At 35.3% G+C, this 16,266-nt stretch overlaps 1 non-coding gene across 1 annotated transcript; it reads right to left on the reverse strand.

The window, feature by feature from the left end:
• Window positions 1–15,510: 15,510 nt before the first annotated feature.
• LOC147343533 (U6 spliceosomal RNA) lies at window positions 15,511–15,615 on the reverse strand. Its single transcript, XR_015156539.1, has one exon. It is a non-coding gene; the product is annotated as a U6 spliceosomal RNA (small nuclear RNA).
• Window positions 15,616–16,266: the final 651 nt, after the last annotated feature.

The following is a 16,266-nucleotide window of genomic DNA, read 5'->3' on the forward strand; positions in this document are numbered from 1 at the left end:
AAAATGAGAAATATTAAAAGTAGAAATGAAAAGCTAAAACATAAAAGAAACTTCAAGGTATTTAAAACACAAAATTATTTACCATATGATTTAGAAAAAAAAAACCTACAAAAAATAATGATTTTTAAAAAAAAGTCAAATTTACCTCACTGTATTGAACTTAGCATGTAGTCTTAAGATGAATATTAATACAAATTAAATGTATAATGTTACAACCAAATGTCAAAGGAAAAAACATTATAAATGAAAATTTAAGAAATTAGTCTATATTATTTCAAGTGAAAAAGACTAGGAAACCTGAGTAAGCACTTGATTTAAAGGTGATCAACAGTTTATAGCTCTGCTTCCAATAGTAACAGCATCACCACCACCACCCACACCACACACACACACACACACACACACACAAATGATCTATGAATCTGGACAAGCTCCTTAGGCAGCGCCTATGATCTTCCTCATGTTGCTTTCTTATCTCATTAGTCTGCCCAATTGCTAATAAAGTTGCAATCACTGTGCCCATTTTCTATTTCTTTGTCCACATAACCAAATAGGCTTTTTTCTTCCCATTTAAAAAAAAAAATTAATTGGATGATAATTGCTTTACAATGTTGCATTGGTTTCAGCCATACAACAATGTGAATCAGCCAAAAGTATACATACATCCCCTACCTCTTAAACCTTCTCCCCAGCACCCCTCTGCGCCTCACCTCTCTAGGTTGTCACAGAGCGTGCGATTGAGCTCGCTGAGTTATACAGCAACTTCCCACTGACTGTTTATTTTACAGGTTTCAATGCTACTCTCTCAGTTCATCCTACTCTCTCCTTCCCTCCCTGTGTCCACAAGCCCGTTCCCTAGGTCTGTATCTCCAATGGTGCCCTGCAGATAAGTTAGTGATTACCATTTTATCTTGATTCCATATATGTGCATTAATATATAATTATATTGTTTCTCTTTCTGACTTAATTCACTTTGTATAACAGGCTCAAGGTTGATCTACCTCAGTCCAACTGACTCAAATGCATTCCTTTTCATAGCTAATATTCCATTGTACATATACACCACAACTTCTTTATCTACTCTTCTGTCGATGGACATCTAGGTTACTTCCATGTCCTGGCTATTATAAATAGTGCTGCAATAAACATTGGGGCACCTGTGTCTTTTTCAAATATGGTTTTCTCAGGGTTATGCTCAGTAGTAGGATTGCTGGATCACATCACCCTTGACATAAATCACAGCAAGATCCTGTTGACCCACCTCCGAGAGAAATGGAAATAAAAATAAACAAATAGGACCTAATTAAACTTAAAAGCTTTTGTGCAGCAAAGAAAACTACTGCTTTTTTGTCATTGTTTAGTTGATAAGTCCTATCAGACTCTTTTGCAACCGCATGGACTATAGCCCACTAGCGTCCTCTCTCCAAGGGAAGTTCTAGGCAAGAATACTGGAGAGGGTTGCCGTTTCCTTCTCCAGGGGATCTTCTCAACCCAGGGATTGAACTCCCATCCCCTGAATTGGCAGGTGGATTTTTACCACTGACTCACCAGGAAAGCCCTAAGAAACTATAAACAAAATGAAGACAGCCTTCAGAATACGATAAAATAATTGCAAACAGAGAAACTGACAAAAGCTTAATCTCCAAAATATACAAACAGCTCATGCAGCTCAATATCAGAAAAACAAACTCAATCAAAAAATAGGCAGAAGATCTAAATAGACATTTCTCCAAAGAAGACATGCAAGTGGACAATAAACACATGAAAAGATGCTCAACATTGGTCATTATTAGAGAAATGCAAATCGAAAATACAATGAGGTATCACCTCACACAAGTCAAAATGTCCATCATCAAAAAAGCTACAAACAATAAACACATGAAAAGATGCTCAACGTTGGTCATTATTAGAGAAATGCAAATCGAAAATACAATGAGGTATCACCTCACACAAGTCAAATGTCCATCATCAAAAAAGCTACAAACAATAAATGCTGGAGAGCATGTGGATAAAAAGGAACCCTCTTGCACTGTTGGTGCAAATGCAAATGGATTCAATCACTATGGAGTACAGTATGGAGATTTCTTAAAAAAAAAAAAAACTAGGAATAAAACTACCAATTAGTTTTTTTTATAGGATTTCTCCAAAGAGCAAACTTATTGGGCATTTCTTGTTAATTAATTATATTCTGTCCATTGGACAATAGGAAACAAAAACTACAGTCAATATATCTCTCAGAAGCAATCACTATTCTGATTTCTGTCACCATCCATTGTGAGTTTTGTATGTTCTTGATTTTCATGTAAATGAAAACAATTTTTCGTAGCTGAATAGTTTTTTTTTTCCACTCAGCATTATGGCATTAGGAGCAGTACATATTACCACATATAGGAATAATTCATTCCTTTTTATCGCTATTCATAAACATTACAGATGCATATTGGGTTTTTATGAATAAACTATTACGACTTTTAAAAATATATTTTGGTGTTATAACCATACATTTCTGAATATGTCTATATATTCAAGGTTAAGTAAGTAATGCTACATAGTTTTTGAAAGTGGTCACACAAATTTAAATAACACACTGATAATACATTAAAATATCAGGCATTCTGCCATGTGGCACTACCTGATCTTTGGACTATAGTCACTCTGGGGTAGACATATCTCCTGAGTTTCAATTTACATTTCTCTTGTGTAAAATACTTTCAGCTACCTTTAATTTGCTATTTGCCTGTAATAGTCTCTTTTAAGAAGCACATGTTTTCCTCTGTAGTTGCTGATTAAAAAAAATACATGAAAGTCCATTCTATATTAATGGGATGGAACTATTAGCACATATGAATTTTACTGATCCCCAAGTAGAGTGTATGGAAGGAATTGCAGAAAAATATGTTAACTGGATACTCAGAAGAGCTCGATTCCCTTATCTGACTTTGCAAGTAGTAAAAGTATATGAAACCCAAGACCTTTAATTTGAAAAGCTCATGGCAGATGCTGCAGGACTGCTTCTGTGATAAATGTGTGCTGGGAAATGGACACAAGACAGGGTTGCCAGGCAAAATTAATGGTATTTGTGTCCCAGCTGAGTCATAAGTATTACCAGATTCTTGCCAATTATTTGAATTAGGTTGGATAAAGACAGGAAAATCCATAACATGATTAAACAGCCTTTTTCTCTTCTTCATTTTTTTCTCTCCACTAGACACCCTTATTTTTATGCAGTGGACTTTACCATCAAGTTTTGTCTGAGAATAAAATTGGTTTCTGTGCAAGAATATAACTGGTATTTATTTTAGTGTAATATTCAAAATTTTTGGGGGGAGGATAAGGAAATTATTTATACAGATATATAAAATACTCTCAAACTAAACAACCATTTTCACAAATGAAATTATATAACACTAGTATCATTACTAAATATTTTACAAATAAACAGCAGTCTGTTATTCTTAAATTAGTTCAATCACTTATTCATTGCATATAGCATGTCTAATTCATTTATTATGAAATATCCCCTTAATATATAATATTCATTCTCATGACTTTCAGTTTGGTGAAATTCTCAATTTAATTCTTGACTTTCCTTTCTTCCACACCATGGTGTCAAATCTAATGTCATCAAATTTCAAATAAGCAACATAGAAGTGATACTATCTACCATGAACTAAAAATTTAACTATTCAATATACCAGAGATAAAATAAGAACATAATATAACTTTCATCATTAAAGAAAACTAGCTTACACGAAAAGCATGAAATCAAGTAATCCTTATCAAAAGTAATATGTATTTTAATATTATTTGATAGAAACACACATAATTTATAAGCTATTGATTTTTCTATAAGAGCATAGTAAGACATATTTATAAATAAGAGATGATATTTGAAATGATTCTTGAAAAAGGTCAAAGAACATTACTGGTAAAGTGAGCAGGGTAAGCTGAGGAAAAGCATGGCATGCTCAGAGGAAAAAAATTTTAAAAAGTAGAAAAAAAGTAGCAAAAATATGTAGAAAAGAAAAGAGACATATTGAACTTTCAAATATATATATTTCACATACTTTCATAATTATACATGTATATAAAGAATGATATGTAAACCTTTGAAAAATATCTTAATTGTCTTATTAATAAGAAAAAACGAAAGTTGAGAAACTATGCGGTATAACTATTTTGTATAAAAATAAAGTGATAATTGAAGTCACATTTATGTATATATGAAAATATACATGAATAGATAAGAAGAGATAAAGAGTGGGTAGCATACAAATCAGCTTAACATTACTGGCTGGAAGGGAGAGTTAAAAAAACTAATAAAAGAGTGAGACTGGGGACTTCCCTGGTAGTCCAGTGGTAAGGAGTCCTCCTTGCAATGCAGGGGGCGTGGCACCAATCCCTTGTCAGGAACCAAGATCCCATACGCCCTGAGGCAACTAAGCATGCGTGCCACAATTAGAGGGCCTACCTGGAGAGCCCAGGTGCCGCAACACATATCCCACATGATGCAATGAAGATCTGCGCCACAACGAAGACCCAGGCAGCCAAAAAAATTTTTTAAAGTGCTAGACTCATTAAAGGATGTGTCTGTAGTGTAAAAAAAAAAAAAAAAAGCAACTTTAAATGATTCCAAGTACTTAAAATTTATAGCAGGATATTCATAAGATGTTAATGATGATTAACACTTTTAAAAAATTAAATGTTTACTGTGCTGTCAATGCCTAGGATATAGAGCTAAACAATAGCCTGGCAGTTTTGTTTCTTTACATCTATCTATGTCTCTGTACATCTACCAAAGAAAATATGCCTTGAGAGATTCTTATAATTGCTAAAATTTTTAAAAATGGATATTTTTTTTTGCTTCTATATGATACAAACAGATTTAGTGAAGTATTCTTTCTGGTTAAGAAAAAAATAAATTGGCTCTTACCTGGGCAAAATGTTTGCATTTTCAACCAGCTTGATATAGCAACTCCCTCAGTGCTTTCCTATTAAAATTACCAAAATTGTCATCATCACTCTTCTCATAAAAATGGGGAAGTTATTGATAATTGGTATCTTTTTTGCATTAACTTATTGGATTGGTCATTGACAAATGAACTAAGAATTATTACACTGAAATATTAATATTATTAACATCTCAAAAAGCAATGTGCATGTTGTCTCCCTTAAATTGACTGTATTCCAGGCATCTGAAATAGATAGAAAGACATTCTTTGGGACTGGATTAGAGAATTTCACCTACAACTTTTTCATAACAAACTGTCTAACATCTAATATGTGGTACTTAAATATAAAAAATATAAATGACAGAAATTTTCTGGATTTCCTTTGTTTATTTTTTTTACCTAGGCTTTACTGCATAGTGATAAATTGTGTTTTATTGTTATTTCTTTTGAGTATATTAGAAAAGATAATATAGATCACCAAACACAAAATGATTCAAAATATTTCTACAATATTGCTTTCTACACAGCACAAAATAAAGTGAAAATGATCAGTTACTCCAGGAATATAATTACTCCAGACTCCACTGATAATTCTGCTTGAATTCAGGTTCAGGGATGCCAATATACTAAATAGTTACTGTATCCAGATTAGGAAGACATGCCACACTGGAGCAAGCACACAGATTTTGAAGATACCCCACCACCTTACAACAGCAATCCTTTCACCAGGTCCATTCAGCCCTCTGCCTGGGTCCAAGACTAACTGTCCTAGTTCCTTGACCATCCTTTATACGCAGAGACCTCATGCAGGAAATGATATTCTAGTGCCAAATATTCATCAGCTGCAATCTCACTTATATTATTTTCCTATAGGTTACATTTTTGTGAGTATAAACCACAAAATAAACATACATTATAATAGTACCTATGAATATAAGATTATGGTGTTCACATTTTTATTGGATTTTAAAAAAAATCTATAATCTGTAACAGGGAACTGTAAGGTTTAAAGCAATAGAAAATTTTATTGGATTTTTAAAAAAATCTATAATCTGTAACAGGGAACTGTAAGGTTTAAAGCAATAGAAAATTTCAGATACAGTAAATAGCTTTTCAAAGTATTAGTTGAGCTAACTTCTAAATTCAGTGTCTCTCCCCTCAAAATGGAATATGCTTGTTTTTTCATATTTCTTAACTCATGGATGTGCTCAGTCACTCAGTCATGTCCAACTCTTTATGATCCCATGGACTGTAGCTTGCCAGGCTCCTCTGTCCATGGGATTTCCCAGGCATGAATACTGGAGTGGGTGCCATTTCCTTCTCCAGGGAATATTCCTGACTCAGGGATAGAACCCATGTCTTCTGCATTTCCTGCTTTGGCAGGTGGATTAACTCATGGAAGCTCTGATTTATTCTATTACTTTTGAGTTTAGAGGAAGAACCACACCACTGGCCATGGAATCTTGCTTCCCTGAGAACAGCCAAAAAATAGAATAACACAAAATGAAGTGTGAGGCAGTTACTACCTCCTGGAAGAAGCCTTGATATTAAGACAGAAAAAAAAAAACACCTGTGAAGCAAGTTGTCTCCCACCTATCTCCAAAGTAACAATTCTGAGGCTGCTGGTTCCTCAAGGTCTTTCTGAAAGGTATTCAGCAAAACCAAGGGAACTGGCACTTCTTCAAAATCTGTGACCAGCTCAGTAAGAGGTCGCCTCACTACGTATTCATTTTCTCCCTTTTCTATTTCAGTTTGCTTTCCCCCTCACTGTTATTGTCCTGAGATTACATTGCCCAATACAACCATAATATATATCTCTGTCTCAAGTTGGAGAAGGAAATGGCAACCCACTCCAGTATTCTTGCCTGGAGAATCCTATGGACAGAGGAGGCTGGCGGGCTACTGTCCATGGGGTCGCAAAGAATCAGACATGACTGAGCTATGGAACAGCACAGTCTCAGGCTCTGTTTTTGAGAGCCATGGCCTAAGGTAGAAAGTCAAGTCAGCTGTTTAACAAAAATAGCAGACCACCCTTGGCTAAAATGGTTCAGAGATAGTGTTAGACTATTTAATAAAAAAATTATAACTGACACACTACTCACAGGATAGTAAATGAAATGCTGAGGAGGTATATTTTAGTTTAAGGGGATTAAAAGACTATGATGAACTATTTTAAAAGTAACACATTTTTGTATAAGGATGATAAAAACTAAAGCAGAGATAAATTGATTAAATATCAGGTAAGCATGTGACCATATTTAATTCAGGAAAAACCTGATTATATATCAACAAATAAATAAAAACATAAATCTAAATACCTACTTAAGCTCAAAGATTGTTCAACTTCAAACATTAAAGACTGTTTCTTTGTTTCTCCATTTTTAAATCAAAGATGGAGAATATACACAGTTAGACTAAAAAGGAAACACCTTAAGAGAAGACTATTTTGTACATATTGCATATTTTAGAATATTTAAAGTTTTTTTTTTTTAAGAAAGACGCAAATGAGATTGTCAGTCATATTGAAAATTACAAAAGGAAAGAAATAATTGAATGATGCCTCAGGCACTGAATGTGGTTTTTTCATCTAAACATAGTTGAAATGATTTGTATGATATCATTTGCTATCAAGCTTGAAAAATTTTAATAGCTTTTGAGTGGCAAAATTTCAAAATATTGTGTATGACTGGTCATGTGATGTGAATATTTTAAAATGCATTCTGTACTGAAGTTATACATGCATCATACTAAATTGTCCATAAAAGAGAAAAAGAAATCATTTTAACTTGTTTATATGATGTTATTTTCTCATATGCAATATTCTTGAGGTTATGAAATATTAGGACTTTAAATGATATGAATCCATTATGTTTTCACAACTGTCCAATTGCCTAGTGTTATGAACACTGTAGAGTATGTGTGTGTGTGTGTTTGGACAACTATAGATACAAGCTACCTATGCTATCAATATTTCATTCTACTTAGCTTGTTAAATGCATTTCACACTAAAAAAAAAAAACTGTGATAATTGATAGTCATAAAGTACATTAATCCATCATATAGTGCAATTCTGAGTTGGCATCTCAAAATTTTCCCTTAAAAAAATTATGTTTTTGGATTTTTTTTTCCAAAAAATCAAGGAAGTTACTATATAATATTTTAATTACTTGCAGGGAAAAATATATTCTGTGCTTAGGTAACTCATACCTAAAATAAACCTGGTGGTATGCATATCTAAAGATAAAATTTGCTCATATAATGACAAAGACAAGATGCTGGGGTCTGGGTGCCAATGGTCTTGTAAGATAAGTATACGGAAATTATTTTCTTGGTTTTTAAAGTGGTTCAGAAAAAAAAATAAATAAAAATAAAGTGGTTCAGGAAAAATTCTTGTATACCAAAGCATAGTGTCTATTATGTGTTCAAAACCATAATTATTTCAAAAGCAGACATTTGAGGAAACCAGATAATTAGTCAAGTACAGCTGGTATAAAACAGTACTGGCACAGATACTGCTATCATTAAAATTCTGGCAAACTATCTTGTAAGAAATACCCTTGGGCAAATCAAACAAATTAAACACCTAAGTAATTCTTTAGAACCTAAAAGGAAGTGTACATAAAAGACTCCTGATTTTGCTGCTAAATATAAAAAGCCCTAACAACATAAAGAGCAATGCAACGTTCCTTATTTTGCTGTTTATTTGAAAATCACCTTACATTTTACTTACACAGAATTTCAGTGTATTTTACTTAATTCAGAACGCTTTTTTCCCGAACTCAATTATTTTCATATTTTTTGTTAGTATTCTGTATAATCTACATACATATTTTCAAATTTCTTTCCCTCCATTAACGCTGTCTTATTATATATATTATACATACAAAAGATGGTATAAACTACTTTGCCAACAAAGGTTCGTCTAGTCAAGGCTATGGTTTTTCCTGTGGTCATGTATGGATGTGAGAGTTGGACTGTGAAGAAGGCTGAGAGCCAAAGAATTGATGCTTTTGAACTGTGGTGTTGGAGAAGACTCTTGAGAGTCCCTTGGACTGCAAGGAGATCCAACCAGTCCATTCTGAAGGAGATCAGCCCTGGGATTTCTTTGGAAGGAATGATGCTGAAGCTGAAACTCCAGTACTTTGGCCACCTCATGCGAAGAGTTGACTCATTGGAAGACTCTGATGCTGGGAGGGATTGGGGGCAAGAGGAGAAGGGGATGACAGAGGATGAGATGGCTGGATGGCCTCACTGACTCGATGGACATGAGTCTCAGTGAACTCTGGGAGTTGATGATGGACAGGGAGGCCTGGCATACTGCGATTCATGGGGTTGCAAAGAGTCGGACACGACTGAGCGACTGATCTGATCTGATCTGATCCCTTAAAGAACAATTATAAAATGAATACTTGTGCACACACTGACAAGGTTGAGAAACAGAATACTAAGTGAAGTCTGAAGTCCACTGTGTGCCTGGATCATGATCCCCTCTCTGCACCTCAGAGTGATTCTGGAATTTTCTGATTTATTGCTTTATTTTGCTTGATAGCTTTATCATAATTACATAACTTTTTAAAAAGTTTATATGCTGCACTGCATATTTTTAATACCAGTTTGCATGTGTGCTGAGTCACTTGGTCATGTCAGACACTGCCTGCCAGACTCCTCTGTTCATTGAATTTCTCAGGCAAGAATATGAGTGGACGGCCATTTCCTTCTCCAGGGGACCTTCCTGACCCAGAGATTGAACCGGCATCTTCTGCATTACAGCAGATTCTGTACCACCTGAGTCATCAGGGAAGCCTTAATGCCAATAGTATCATTCAGTTTGATGAGGTTCAATAAAAAAACACTTTACTTGGGCCAAGTGGAGTCTTCACTCATTTGGGGAAAGGGCATTGCTAGAGAAAGGCCAGAGAAGGGTCCTTAGAGGTGTAGACTGGAGGCTAGCTTCCCTTCCTGTGGCAATCTAAGCATATTCCTAATTTTTTGGTTTGTACAGTTCAGTCACTCAGTCGTGTCTGACTCTTTGGGACCCCATGAACTGCAGCACGTCAGGCCTCCCTGTCCATCACCAACTCCCGGAGTTCACTCAGACTCACGTCCATCGAGTCGGTGATGCCATCCAGCCATCTCATCCTCTGTGGTCCCCTTCTCCTCCTGCTCCCAATCCCTCCCAGCATCAGAGTCTTTACCAATGAGTCAACTCTTTGCATGAGGTGGCCAAAGTACTGGAGTTTCAGCTTTAGCATCATTCCTTCCAAAGAACACCCAAGACTGATCTCCTTTAGAATGGACTGGTTGGATCTCCTTGCAGTCCAAGGGACTCTCAAGAGTCTTCTCCAACACCACAGTTCAAAAGCAGCAATTCTTCAGCGCTCAGCTTTCTTCACAGTCCAACTCTTACATCCATACATGACCACAGGAAAAACCATAGCCTTGACTAGACGGACCTTTGTTTGCAAAGTAATGTCTCTGCTTTGGAATACGCTATCTAGGTTGGTCATAACTTTCCTTCCAAGGAGTAAGCGTCTTTTAATTTCATGGCTGCAATCACCATCTGCAGTGATTTTGGAGCCCAAAAAAATAAAGTCTGACACTGTTTCCACTGTTTCCCATCTATTTCCCATGATGTGATGGGACCGGATGCCATGATCTTAGTTTTCTGAATGTTGAGCTTTAAGCCAACTTTTTCACTCTCCTCTTTCACTTTCATCAAGAGGCTTTTTAGTTCCTCTTCACTTTCAGCCATAAGCTTGGTGTCATCTGCGTATCTGAGGTTATTGATATTTCTCCCAGTAATCTTGATTCCAGCTTGTGCTTCTTCCAGCTCAGCTTTTCTCATGATGTACTCTGAATATAATTTAAATAAGCAGGGTGACAATACAGCATTAACATATTCCTTTTCCTATTTGGAACCAGTCTGTTGTTCCATGGTTTGTACACATTTAGAATTAGATATCACTTTCATAAGCAAAATATCTTGAAATTTATAAGTGAAAACTTTATCCCATGTTATGATTTTTGCCACCCAATGTATAATGTCTGATATTCCTAACACTGCACAAGGATTTTCTAAAAATTGACCATTACTTCCATTCACTCTGGGTCCTTATGCATTAGATGCTTCTCATGCAAAATGGATCTTCTTTGAGATTTTTTACAACATAAGTAGACAATTGAGTCCACTGACTTTTAATATGATTACTGTTATATTAGACTTAAATCTAATTGTTGGACTTAAATGGTTAAACCTATTGTTAGACTTAAAGCTAACAATGTGTTATTGGATAGTATCTAGCACTACTTTCCATTCTTTATTTTTGCATTTCAACTTTCTTGTTTACTTGACTTCATTTGTATTCATATTTACATTTATTTCACTACAACTTTTATCTTTTTGCTTGCATATTATATAGTTTATGTGTAATCTCTTAAGGCATAATTTGTGTGTTGCTTTAAAAAGTCTATTATTCAAAGATTTTAGCAGCTCACAAACATATTATAGATTCTTAAAAATAAAATTTCTGCCTTTATTGTGTTTTCATTAGATTCATCTGACATATCATGCAGTTTCTGATTTATAAAAATGTATTTAGTTATATTAAGTATGAAGATTTCACTTCTGCATGGAATTATTCCATCTCTCAGCTACAAGTTTAAACATATTAGTGATTTTAACATCTATGCCTGATTTTAACATCTCTGCATCCTCAAGTCTATTTCTAGCATTCTTGTTTTATTTTTTCCATTAATTTTCTATTATTTGGTCTAATTTTCAATTATGACTAGCAATTTAGATTTTTTTTGTTTTATTTATTATTGTTTTTATTATAGCCATCCATTACAAGTGTAAAGTAGTATATCATTGTTTTTGGCTTCCCTACACAGCATACTCTATCTCAGATCCCCAAGACCAGGGACAGAACTTCCACTACCTGCAGTGGAAGCATGGGGACTTAGCCACTGGATCACAAGGAAGTCCCAGTAATTTTAATACTGGGCATTAAGTATGAAAATAGTTAGGAGACTAGATAAAATTATATTGATCTAGATATGTATTTCCCGGAAGTCAGTTACAGGAGAAAACTGACACTTCAGCCATGCATGGGATTAATTTCAATGCTTGGCTCAATCATTCTAAGATCTAATTATTTTTATTTGTCCTTCATGAAGGTGTGGAGATACTACAGGATCTCAAAGAAAAGTCTTTCCTAAGTCAGCCTCATTTATGGCAGGTGCTGAACTCTACCTTTCTCCTTACTCTTTTGAGATTGCTTAGCTTCCCAGTCCCCTCACTTAAGACCACTCCCTAGTTGGCTAGCCTCTCATGAAAGTGAAAAGTGAAACTGAAGTTGCTCATTCATGTCTGACTCTTCGTAACCCCATGGACTGCACCCTACCAAGCTCCTCCATCCATGGGATTTTCCAGGCAAGAGTACTGGAATGTGGTGCCATCACCTTCTCCAGAAACAGAGCTTAGAAATTGATAAATGCCTCAAGAGTAAAAGTGTCATGTAATATTGGGCTCACAATTATGCATTAAATTTTCCTATAGGACTTTTTATAAAGACTGCACTTCAAAAGCAATTTTAGTTTTACAATAAATTGAGAGGAAGGAACAAAGATTTCACATAAACCCTGTTCCCCACATATGTATAGCATCCTCCCATTATCAACATTACTCATCAGAATGACATATATATATATATACACATACATATATATATATATATATATATATATATAATATTTAACCAAGTATGAACCTACATTGATGCATCATGATTATCTAATGTCAACAGTTTAACTTAGGATTCATTCTTGGTGTTGTTTAGTCTATGGATTTACACAAACTTGTAATGACATATGTCCATTAGTATGATATTATACAGAGGCATTTCACTTCCCTAAAGAAACTTCGGTTCTCTGCCTATTCATTCTCTTTTCTCCTCTCACCCCAGGAAACCACTGATCTTTCATCAGCTCCATAATTTCACCTTCTCCAGAATGTCATATAGTTGAAATCATATATTTTGTAGCCTCTATTATGATTTTGCTAAGATCATTTGGTTTTCTTTGGATGTAAGATGGATAATTTGACCTCTTTTCTGTCAAATATGATATTGTTAGAATTATCTCATCTTTCTTGAATTATTTGATCATTTTATCATTAGGCCAACTCAGTAATGAACATGTTTTATAGAACATGGATGATGACCACCCAATAGAATACACGGAGGCTCTCTTTATTTAATATACATGATTACAAATTCTGTTTTCATGTAAAAATTATTATATCTTAGTGAAGGTTTTAGTTGTTCAGTTGTATCTGACTCTTTGCAACTCCATGAACTGTAGCCCACCACTTCCTCAGTCCATAGAATTCTCCAGATGAGAATACTGGAGTGGATAGTCATTCCCTTCTCCAGGGGATCTTCCTAACCCAGGGACTGAAGCTAGGTCTCCAGCACTGCAGGCAGATTTTTTTTACTGTGTGTAACTTGGCATGAAAAATGAAGGTTTTCATTTATTGGGTTTTCTAGTTTTATAGGAAATTTATTTTAATCAGTTTTTTCAATAATTTTCATAACAAATTGTGACTACTACAGTTTTTTTTCTTCTATTTCTTGAAAGAAAGGTAAAAGAGAAACCTGTTGAGGTATAATACCAGCACTGACCTCCACAATTCCTACAAATTAAGAACTGCAGCAAAGATTAATTTCAATATCAGTTGTGACAAATAATGTCTCCATTCTTTGAGATAGCACAGTATGTACATATATACACACATATTAATATATATATACACACATGTGCACACATATTTCAAAAAATGAAGAGAAATAGTCATGGACACTCTGCTTGTAGTGGACATAATTAACAGAAAAAATCAATATCCCTCTGGCATGCACTTTCATCAAGGACTGTATTTAATAAGATTCTCTCTTGAAAATTAACAGCAGTGCAAACACTTCCTCTAATTTCCGAAGTCATTTTGTCATTATTATTTTACAAGAAATTTTAATAAGAAAAAATAATACTACATTTTGGTTACATAGTACTAACACAAATACCTCAAAATTATAAATCAATGCACCTCAAATTAGAAAGGAGTGTATTTTTCGTTAATAATAAAAAATGTCAGGTTCTTTGTTTCTCTTTTTAGGGATACTGTGCTTGCTTTATCCTTGTTGGCCCCACATCCCCAAAGAAGGTCACTATTGAAGCCTGATGACACAGACAGTGGAGAAGGGGCCGATGGTGGTACAGGGATGTGGAGGGTGAAGGAGGTGGTCTTGACACTGTGTTTAAGGAGCAGGCACACTGCTCTTATTTATACTGTGTGTTTATGGGGATCTGGCCATAACAATGGTCACAAAACCCTGTCTAAGCTTCCCCTTGAGTCTATTTAGCAGTGAGAAAATTCTTCTATGGCCACTTCCCTGAAAAGAGAGATCTTTCAACTCACAGAATACTGAGGAAGCTAGTAGGGAGAGAGTGGGAGCTGCCTGAACTGTAGTCAATCCCAGATTGCAACCAACCTGAGGAGATCAGGAGCAGATATCAAAAGCTCATGCAACGCTGGCCTGGAATTTTCTTGAGTAAATTTCTAGAAAAATTGGGCTGCTGTTGGAATGTGGAATGATTGGTTCTAAGTAGTAAATGAGGAGGAGGGGCTGCCTCCAGGTACAACTGAGAAGTCTGGGATAAATAATACACTCCTTTTGTGCTACAGGGGAGTGAGGGATCATAACAACTTTGATGATCAGCACTTACAAGTATATGAATACAAATGTAGACTCTAAGAGTAGACAGATGAGACAAGAGGGCTCATCATCTTTGCTGTCCTAAGATTTATCCAATAGTCATGTACAAATGTGAGAGCTGGACCATAAAGAAGGCTGAGCACTGAAGAATTCATGCTTTCTAATCATGGTGCTGGAGAAGACTCTTGAGAGTTCCTTGGACTGCAAAGCGATCAAACAGGTAAATCGTAAATGAAATAAATCTTGAATATTCATTATAAGGACTAGTAATGAAGTTGAAGCTCTGATATTTTGGCCATCTGGTGCAAACAGCAGACTCATAGCTTTGGGAAAGACTGAAAGGAAAAGGAGATGCAGGCAGCAGAGGATAAGATGGTTAGATAGCATCATTGGTTCAATAGATATGAATTTTAGCAAACTCAGGAAGATACTGAAGGACAGGGAAGCCTGGAGTGCTATAGTCTATGGGGTCACACAGTGTTGGACATAACTTAACAACTGAACAACAACACTAATATATATGCATTAATAGATGATATTTGTTTTTCTATTTCTAGCTTCACTCTGTGTAACAGGCTCGAGTTTCATCCATCTCACTAGAACTGAATTAAATGTGTTTCTTTTATGATTGAGTAATATTCCATTGCATGTATATATATATATATATATATATATATATATATATACCATGACTTCTTTATCCATTCCTCTGTCTATGGATATCTAGGTTGTTTCCATGTCCTTGTTATTGTAAATAGCACTGCAATGAACATTGGGGTACATATGTCAAAAATGGGGAATGTTTCACAGATTTGTGTTATTCTTATGCAGGGGCCATGCTAATCCTTTTTGTATCATTCCAATTTTAGCATATGTGCTGGCAAACTGAGCATCCTCTGATATATTTTAAATAGCATTTCCTCAGCCAGGTTTTTTCTATGCTGTATTTAACCATCAGTTCTTGATGCTTTTGAACTGTGGTGTTGGAGAAGACTCTTGAGAGTCCCTTGGACAGCAAGAAGATCCAACCAGCCCATCCCAAAGGAAATAAGTCCTGAATATTCATTGGAAGGACTGATGCTGAAACGCCAATACTTTGGCCACTTGATGTGAAGAGCTGACTCACTAGAAAAGACCCTGATGATGGGAAAGATTGACAGCAGGAGGAGAAGGGGACGACAGAGGATGAGATGGTTGGATGGCATCACTGACTCAATGGACATGAGTTTGAGTGAACTCCGGGGATTGGTGATGGACAGGGAGGCCTGGTGTACTGCAGTCCATGGGGTCGCAGAGTTGGACACAGCTGAGCATCTGAACTGTCTAACTGTCCTTAGCCAAACGTAAAGTTTATTTCTTTTCTAAAAGCCTGTACTTCAGGCTTACATAATTTGTAGTTTAATAGTAATTGGTTTATTTCAATTTTAAACGCATCAAAAGAAAAATTGCTTTATTTTTCATGACTGTATACCTGGCACCTACCTAATCAACTTCTTAATGGTAGAACCAAGGTATAAGTCTCTCTCTATTCATTGATAATGTTT

This window comes from Bos grunniens, chromosome 27 (assembly GCF_055505025.1).
Source record: "Bos grunniens cultivar Pamir isolate PY7600 chromosome 27, Bosgru_T2T1.0, whole genome shotgun sequence".
Taxonomy (NCBI): domain Eukaryota; kingdom Metazoa; phylum Chordata; class Mammalia; order Artiodactyla; family Bovidae; genus Bos; species Bos grunniens.